This window comes from Pinus tabuliformis, chromosome 2_2 (genome assembly GCF_031772625.1).
Source record: "Pinus tabuliformis cultivar Carrire ecotype Pingquan chromosome 2_2, CPIR1, whole genome shotgun sequence".
Classification (NCBI taxonomy): Eukaryota; Viridiplantae; Streptophyta; class Pinopsida; order Pinales; family Pinaceae; genus Pinus; species Pinus tabuliformis.
Window position 1 is genome coordinate 802847231 of NC_142300.1, and position 9551 is coordinate 802856781.

The following is a 9551-nucleotide window of genomic DNA, read 5'->3' on the forward strand; positions in this document are numbered from 1 at the left end:
CCGCCAACCAACACCACGAGCACGCAGGTGCACACAGCCTGCCACAAGGGCACATGCTTCGTTCCTCGACCACCGTAGCGGCAAACCAACAAGGAGTAATCCGCCCGCACTTGTGACGATGTAGCAGCTCGTGTTGGTTTTCACCTCAAGTCGAGCGACGGACCAGCCTGAGCCGTTCCACATTCGACCGAGACGCATCGACAGCCTCCATCCGCTTCCCTCCCAGCAATTTCAAGCACTCTTTAACTCTCTTTTCAAAGTCCTTTGCATCTTTCCCTCACGGTACTTGTTCACTATTGGTCTCTCGCCTGTATTTAGCCTTGGACAAAATTTACCACCCAATTAGGGCTGCATTTCCAAACAACCTGACTCGCCGATAATGCCTCGTGATGCAGCAGGGTCCTGGGCTAACGGGGCTGTCACCCTCTCAGGTGCCCCCTTCCAAGGGACTTGGCCCAGGTCTGCCGCTGAGGACGCTTCTACATACTACAATTCAGGCGGCGCCGCCACCCGATTTCCATGTTGGGCTCTTCCCGGTTCGCTCGCCTCTACTACAGGAATCCTTGTAAGTTTCTTTTCCTCTGCTTAATTATATGCTTAAACTCAGCGGGTGTTCTCGCCTGAGCTGAGGTCGCAAAGTTGGAGCTAAATCTGCCCTACCCCATGGGAGGACAAGAGAGAGCAAATCAAGTTCGAGCAATGCCACACAAAGCCCGCATCGACTAACGCCTACTGCCCATCCAAGAGGACAAGATCACCGCTCACCGACGCACGCCACGAAACATCGCTTGAGGTATTTCAGCTGACTGCACTGCATGCGGCACGGACGACTAGCTCCACTGCTCCCTAGCATATTACAGGGAGCGCGTTTGAATGGGATGCGACGCCCAGATAGACGTGCCCTCGACTGAGGCCTCGGGCACAAATTGCGTTCAAAAACTCGATGATTCACGGGATTTTGCAATTCACACTAAGTATCGCATTTCGCTACGTTCTTCATCGTAACAAGAGTCGAGATATCCGTTGTTGAGAGTCGTTTCCACATATTACCGAAAAATCGGCAACAAAACTGGATAGGGGCACCCCCCACAACAAATGTAAGGCCAAGGGGCAAAAGGAGGAAAAACGCATGAGAGAAAGAGAAACAAAGGTGTCTAACCCCTCGAGAGTCGTTTCCACATATTACCGAAAAATCGGCAACAAAGCTGGATAGGGGCACCCCCCACAACAAATGTAAGGCCAAGGGGAAAAATGAGGAAAAACGCATGAGAGAAAGAGAAACAAAGGTGTCTAACCCCCTCACGGGGGGAGGCTTGAAAAGAGGACAATCTCCCCCCAGCCCCACACCCTTGAAAAATGGGGGGAAATGCATGGGACAGCGATCGAGAAGGACTAGGGTGGCCACCTAGGGAGATCACACTGCTTTTAGCCCTTCCCCGACACCAGCTCACAATAATTCCCCCTTTTCTCCGTAGAGCTAGGGACCGAAAGGAAGAGAACAAGGTAGAAAACAAAGCAAAAACAAAGCACAAGCCTCCCACGCCCCGTGCCTTCGGCAAAAGGGGGGAATTCAAGGGGACGACGATCGAGAAGGACGAGGGTGGCCACCCCGGGAGCTCGCACTGTGTTTCGTACTTCTGGAACACCAATCCACAACAATCCCACCTTTTCTTCGTAAAGCTAGGGGCCATGAGGAAGAAGGGAAGAGAACAACAAGAGAGAAAGGGATATATCAACCGCGGCTACCGGCTCACAAGGGGAGGAGGCTTCAAACAAAGAACAAGCTCCCCCAACCCCGTGCCTTCACTAAAAATGGGGGAATTGCAGGGGAAGACGATCGAGAAGGACTAGGGCGGCCACCCTGGGAACTCTCACTGCTTTTCGTCCTTCCCGAACACCAATCCACAAAAATCCCACCTTTTCTCCGTAAATCTAGGGGCCGAAAGAAGGGAAGAAAAAACCATGAAAGAAAGAGAGATATCAAACGCGTCCACCGGCTCACAGGGGGAGGCTCAAACAGGGAACAAGATTCCCCACCCCCGTGCCTTTGCAAAAAGGGGGGAACTGCAGGGGACGGCGATCGAGAAGGACTAGGGTGGCCACCCTCGGAACTCGCACTACTTTTCGTCCTTCCTGAACAAACCAATCCACAACAATCCCACCTTTTCTCCTTAAATCTAAGGGGACAAAAGCAAGAAGGGAAGAAAACAACAGGAAAGCAAGAGATATCAAACGTGGCTACTGGCTCACAAGGGGAGGCTCAAACAGAGAACAAGCTTCCCAAACCTCGCACCTTCAGAAAGGGGGGAACTGTAGGGGACGGCGATCGAGAAGGACTAGGGTGGCCACCCTTGGAACTCGCACTGCTTTTTGTCCTTCCCGAACACCAATCCACAACAATCGCACCTCTCCTTCGTAAGACTAGGGGCAAAAGGAAGAAGGGAAGAAAACAACACCAAAGAAACAAAGATCCCAAGAAAAGAGAGAATCTCAACAGCATGCCGAGCAAGGTGTCCACTAACCAAAAAGAAATCAAACAAGGCACCCAATCAAAAAAGTGTCCCACCTCTTCACACCCTCCCACATGCGTTCAGCACAACACCCTTTCCAACTTTACAACATAGCAAAAACAACCAAGCAAATAAATCACAACCCAAAACTGACCAACAGAAAAGACAAGGGCCACGATGATATTAGTGTTTGTAGCACGTCACTGAGAGGCAAACAGCCCGCTAACCCAGTGGCACAAGGCTTCAAACGACAAATAGACTGCTACCCATAACACAAACCCACCTCGCTATTGCACCCCTCCGTGTACAAAACAACCAGCAACCTTTCCACCGAGAGAGTCAACGGGGGTCAAAGAATCAAACTCCAAAGAGGAGTTGTCAGGGGCCAACACTCAACGCTGGAGAAAGCTGCGAGCCACAAATACATCGACGGTGCAAGGCCACTAGAGAGAGGGACGTTCGTAAAGTGCACACCATGAAACGAAGAAATGACACAAGTCCCACAAAAAACCCACAATCCAAAGGGAGGAACAAAGACACAACCCGCTACTTCTTTTTCCCTCAGAAGTGGAGTGGCTCACGAGAGGACGAGGAATTCCCTCGACGGCAAAGGCACGAGATAAGATTGCCACCCTCATGCCCGTTGGCGGGGAAAATTGCGATCTTGATGGAGCTCAGACCGAGGGATGGGTTTTTCATTACCTGGACACCCAACCCTTCCGCGAGGGCATGTCAAGGAACGGTCGAGAGGGACTAAGATGGCCAGCCCAATGGGTTGAACCGCTCTTCATCCATCCCATACTTGACCGCACCCCAACAATCTCACCTCACGGAAGGTTTGAGCTACTAGGCGCGCGCGCAACCACTCCCTCGACCCAACCACCTGCGAAAAAGCTCACCCAAGCAACACATCAACCGCCGCCGCCTTTTCGAGAGAACCAACTATGGAAGCCCGCACCCTTGGCCCATGCCTTCCAACGAACAAAAGACCGAGCACCGCTGCTACGAATGAGTCCGAATTTATCCATCGTTTTTACCAAGCACCTCAACTCTGCAGCAACCATGCCCTGCCGAAGAGATCGTCGGAAGGGCTCCCAAGAAACAAGCTTCCGAACCCCCTGCAGAAACACATTGGGGGGAAGAAAAACAAAGGATGGGTGGGACAAGCACAAGCATGGCTTACAAGCACACATGAAAAAACAAGCGTTACCTCGAGACAAGCAACCAACGATGTTCTCGCCAAACACCAAACCCGATCCCCTAGAGACGCACCACAATGTCCCACATTGCAATTGACACCCAACCAACCCGAACCAAAAAAGAAAACCCCTGCTATCAATGATCCTACCACAGGTTCGCCTACGGTAACCTTGTTATGACTTCTCCTTCCTCTAAATGATAAGGTTCAATGAAATTCTCACAACGTTGACGGTGGCGAACCGCCATCATTGACACAGTCCGAACACTTCACCGGATCATTCAATTAGTAGGAGCGACGGGCGGTGTGTACAAAGGGCAAGGACGTAGTCAACACGAGTTGATGACACACGCTTACTAGAAATTCCTCGTTGAAGACCAATAATTGCAATGGTTTATCCCCATAACGATGCAATTTGAGAAGATTTCCCGATCCTCTCGAACCAGGAATAAAAACTCGTTGGCTACATTAGTGTAACGCACGTGCGGCCCAGAACATCTAAGGGCATCATAGACCTGTTATTGCCTCAAAATTCCATGTCCTAAATGGCCACATTCCCTCTAAGAAGCTTGCCGCGAAGGGTAACCTCTGCGTAGCTAGTTAGCAGGCTGAGGTCTCGTTCGTTATTGGAATTAACCAGACAAATTGCTCCACCAACTAAGAACGGTCATGCACCACCACCCATAGAATCAAGAAAGAGCTCTCAATCTGTTAATCCTTACTATGTCTAGACCTGGTAAGTTTCCCCGTGTTGAGTCAAATTAAGCCCCAAGCTCCACTCCTGGTGGTGCCCTTCCATCAATTCCTTTAAGTTTTAGCCTTGCAACCATACTCCCCCCGGAATCCAAACACTCTAATTTCTCAGAAGGTGCTGGCGGAGTCCTTAGAGCAACATCCGCCGATCCCTGGTTGGCATCGTTTATGGTTGAGACTAGGACGGTATCTGATCGTCTTCGAGCCCCCAACTTTCTTTCTTGATTAATGAAAACATCCTTGGCAAATGCTTTCGCAGTGGTCCGTCTTTCATAAATCCAAGAATTTCACCTCTGACAATGAAATACGAATGCCCCCAACAGTCCCTATTAATCATTACTCCGGTCTCGAAGGCCAACACAATAGGACTAGACTCCTATCACGTTATTCCATGCTAATGTATTCAGAGCATAAGCTTGCTTTAAGCACTCTAATTTTTTCAAAGTAACAGCGCCAGAACCGTGACCCAGCCAATTAAGGCCAGGAGCACGCCGCCAACAAAAGGGACGGAAGGGCAGGTGCACACCGAGTAGGTGGACCGACCTTTACGACCCAAGATCCAACTACGAGCTTTTTAACTGCAAAAACTTAAATATACGCTATTGGAGCTGGAATTACCGCGGCTGCTGGCACCAGAATTTCCCTCCAATGGATCCTCGTTAAGGGATTTAGATTGTACTCATTCCAATTACTAGACTCAATGAGCCCAGTATTGTTATTTATTGTCACTACCTCCCCATGTCAGGATTGGGCAATTTGCGCGCCTGCTCCCTTCCTTGGATGTGGTAGCCGTTTCTCAGGCTCCCTCTCCGGAATCGAACCCTAATTCTCTGTCACCCGTCACCACCATGGTAGGCCTCTATCCTACCATCAAAAGTTGATAGGGAAGAAATTTGAATGAAGCATCGCCAGCAGAAGGGCTGTGTGATCCGTCGAGTTATCATGATTCACCAGAGAAGCGGGCAAGCCCGCACCGGCCTTTTATCTAAAAAATGCATCCCTCCCAAAGAGTCGGGACTTGGTGCACGTATTAGCTCTAGAATTACTACGGTTATCCGAGTAGTACGGTACCATCAAAAAAAATATAACTGATTTAATGAGCCATCCGTAGTTTCACAGTCTGAATTAGTTCATACTTAGACATGCATGGCTTAATCTTTGAGACAAGCATATGACTACTGACAGGATCAACCAGGTAGCACCCTCCCACTTCAAAGGGCATTCCGGGCACTCTCTTACCGAGAGCCAACCTAAACACCCATCAAGTCAAAGAGACGTCAAAATATCATGTAAAACTTTTATGCCTTGCACCTCTTACATCCCAAGAAGGAAGCACATGCAACATGCCAAGGACATGGCAAACAAATGGGTAGACCTGCCGAGCCACAACGCACCAAGGCCACTCCCCGCCCCGCACCAATGCCACCTAGGAGTACACCTGGACAGCAGCAACAGTGGACCTCGATCGGATGATCGCCTGCGGCAGTCTCGACACAAAGGCAAGGCAAGGAAATCATACAAGACAAACCGAGCCCGCAACCTCCCTTAGAAATGCCCCCGAACCCACCCCTCCTCTCCCCGCACAAGGGTCACCTAGGAGTCCACCCGGACAGCAGCAACGATGGACCTCGATCGCATGATCGTCTACGACAGCCTCAATGCAAAGAGGAAATGGAAGGAAATAAAACAAGACCAACCGAGCCCACAACCTCTCTTAGAAATGCCCCCCGACCCTCCACACCATGCACCGAGGCCACCTAGGAGTCCACCCGTGCCAGCAGAAATGGTGGACCTCGATCACTTGACCGCCTGTGGCAACCGTGATGCGAAGGCAAAGGAAGGAAGAAAATGAAAATCAAGAGGGTCGCTACACAATACAAGGACACATATCTGAGGAGGAGGAGGGATCGGGCAGCTCCGCATCCCACGCACCCTGCATACAGGCAACCTAGGAGATTTCCCACAGCTTTACCGACCGGACGATGAATAATTTTCCCCTACGGCCACCTCCACACAAAGGAGGGAGGTCAAAGCGTTCCACCTCGAAATCCTTCTTCCAGATAGCCCCCACCATCGATGACTATAGTAGCAAGCCTCCTCCCCATTGGACCACGAGCGCATACACAATTGAAACAACAAGTGCCCCCCAACCCTCCCCGCAGAGAGGCCACCTAGGATTCCACCCGGATAGTAGCAACGATGGACCTCGATTGCATGATCGCCTGTGGCAGCCTCAATGCAAAGGAAACGGATGGAAACAAAACAACAAGACCAACCGAGCCCACAACCTCTCTTAGAAATTCCCCCTGACCCTCCACACCATGCACCAAGGCCACCTAGGAGTCCACCCGTGCCAGCAGAAACGGTGGACCTCGATCACTTTACCGCCTGTGGCAACCATGATGCGAAGGCAAAGGAAGGAAGCAAATGCAAATCGAGAGGGTCGCAACACAATACAAGGACACATATCCGAACAGGAGGAGGGATCGGGCAGCTCCACACCCCACACACCCTACGTATAGGCAACCTAGGAGATTTCCCACAGCTTTACCGACCAGACGATGAATAATTTTCCCCTACGGCCACCTCCATGAAGAGGAGGGAGGTTGAAGCATTCCACCTCGAAATCCTTCTTCCAAATAGCCCCCACCATCGATGACTATAGTAGCAAGCCTCCTCCCCATTGGACCATGAGCGCATACACAATTGAAACAGCAAGTGCCCCCCAACCCTCCCCGCAGAGAGGCCACCTAGGAATCCACCCGGACAGCAGCAACGATGGACCTCGATCACATGATTTCCTGCGGCAGCCTCAATGAAAAGGAAACGGAAGGAAACAAAACAACAAGACCAACCGAGCCCACAACCTCTCTTAGAAATGCCCCCTGACCCTCCATGCCATGCATCGAGGCCACCTAGGAGTCCATCTGCGCCAGAAGAAACGGTGGACCTCGATCACTTGACTACCTGTGGAAACCACGATGCAAAGGAAAAGGAAGGAAGTAAATGCAAATCGAGAGGGTCGCTACACAATACAAGGACACATATCCGAACAGGAGGAGGGATCGGGCAGCTCCGCACCCCACACACCCTACGTACAGGCAACCTAGGAGATTTCCCACAGCTTTACTGACTGGACGATGAATAATTTTCCCCTACGGCCACATCCATGCAAAGGAGGGAGGTCGAAGCTTTCCACCTCGAAATCCTTCTTCCAAATAGCCCCCACCATCGATGACTATAGTAGCAAGCCTCCTCCCCATTGGACCACGAGCGCATACACGATTGAAACAACAAGTGCCCCCCAACCCTCCCCACAGAGAGGCCACCTAGGAGTCCACCCGGACAACAACAATGATGGACCTCGAACGCATGATCGCCTGCGGTAGCCTCAATGCAAAGGAAACGGAAGGAAACAAAACAACAAGACCAACCGAGCCCACAACCTCTCTTAGAAATGCCCCCCGACCCTCCACGCCACGCACCAAGGCCACCTAGGAGTCCACCCGCGCCAGCAGAAACAGTGGACCTCGATCACTTGACTGCCTGTGGCAACCACGATGCGAAGGCAAAGGAAAGAAGTAAATGCAAATCAAGAGGGTCGCTACACAATACAAGGACACATATCCGAACAGGAGGAGGGATCAGGCAGCTCCGCACCCCACGCACCCTACGTATAGGCAACCTAGGAGATTTACCACAGCTTTACCGACCGGACGATGAATAATTTTCCCCTACGGCCACCTCCACACAAAGGAGGGAGGTTGAAGCATTCCACCTCGAAATCCTTCTTCCAAATAGCCCCCACCATCGATGACTATAGTAGAAAGCCTCCTCCCCATTGTACCATGAGCGCATACACAATTGAAACAACAAGTGCCCCCCAACCCTCCCCATAGAGAGGCCACCTGGGAGTCCACCCGGACAACAGCAACGATGGACCTCGATCGCATGATCGCCTGCGGCAGCCTCAATGCAAAGGAAATGGAAGGAAATAAAACAACAAGACTAATCGAGCCCACAACGTCTCTTAGAAATGCCCCCCTGACCCTCCACGCCATGCACCGAGGCCACCTAGGAGTCCACCCGCGCCAGCAGAAACAGTGGACCTCGATCACTTGATCGCCTATGGCAACCACGATGCGAATGCAAAGGAAGGAAGTAAATGCAAATCAAGAGGGTCGCTACACAATACAAGGACACATATCCGAACAGGAGTAGGGGTCGGGCAGCTCCGCACCCCATGCACCCTACGTAAAGGCAACCTAGGACATTTCCCATAGCTTTACCGACCGGACGATGAATAATTTTCCCCTACGGCCACCTCCACGCAAAGGAGGGAGGTCGAAGTGTTCCACCTCGAAACCTTCTTCCAAATAGCCCCCACCATCGATGACTATAGTAGCAAGCCTCCTCCCCATTGGACCATAAGCGCATACACAATTGAAACAACAAATGCCCATAAACGTTGTGACTTAACATTTCCAACCGCAAAAGCCTACCACACACGCAAGATGCAAGGGAAAAGCCGACCCCTCGATCAAACATATGGGCCAACACATCTATCAAAACCTCAAAGCCAATGCAACCACGAACGATGTGCACTTTGAAAGGAATGCCAACCCTTGACTTTACAACAAGGAGAACAGCGCCTCACATCGCCCGATGGAAAAAGCAAGCAAGAGGGAGGGTAGGTGGTTTACAACCAAAACCCTTCCACATCCCTCTTAAATGTATGCATCTCAACTGACAATGCCAACACGGAAAGAGTACAAGCACAAGACGCTGGCACCATAAACAGCCGAAAAATGAAGAGGCTAGCCAACACAAGGAGCCACACCACAACAACCCATACAACTCCCAAAACTTTGAGCAGAATGGGAATTGTTCACATATGCCTCCAAGGACAAGCATGGCCAACATTACCGCTCTTGCGCTATCGAGTGGGTATGGAGAGAACATGAAAATCAGACACCCTACAAACGACCCAAGGCCATTCTTGAGGGAGACCCGAAAAACCAACTCAATTACCAACCCACCTTTCACACGAAAAGCAAAACCCTCCACACCAAATAGGGAGGACGTGAACA

The 9551-nt window shown here is 51.0% G+C and overlaps 3 non-coding genes across 3 annotated transcripts in view; all 3 read right to left on the minus strand.

The window, feature by feature from the left end:
- The window catches only part of LOC149195308 (25S ribosomal RNA), a 3412-nt gene extending 2778 nt beyond the window's left edge, over positions 1-634 (minus strand). Inside the window, exon 1 of the ribosomal RNA XR_016255509.1 lies at positions 1-634. This exon is cut by the window's left edge and continues 2778 nt beyond it. This is a non-coding gene — a ribosomal RNA (25S ribosomal RNA).
- Positions 635-881: 247 nt separating this feature from the next.
- Positions 882-1035, minus strand: LOC149195309 (5.8S ribosomal RNA). Its single transcript, XR_016255437.1, has one exon. It is a non-coding gene; the product is annotated as a 5.8S ribosomal RNA (ribosomal RNA).
- A 2811-nt stretch (positions 1036-3846) lies between these two features.
- Positions 3847-5659, minus strand: LOC149195310 (18S ribosomal RNA). Its single transcript, XR_016255418.1, has one exon. It is a non-coding gene; the product is annotated as an 18S ribosomal RNA (ribosomal RNA).
- Between the last annotated feature and the right edge of the window lie 3892 nt (positions 5660-9551).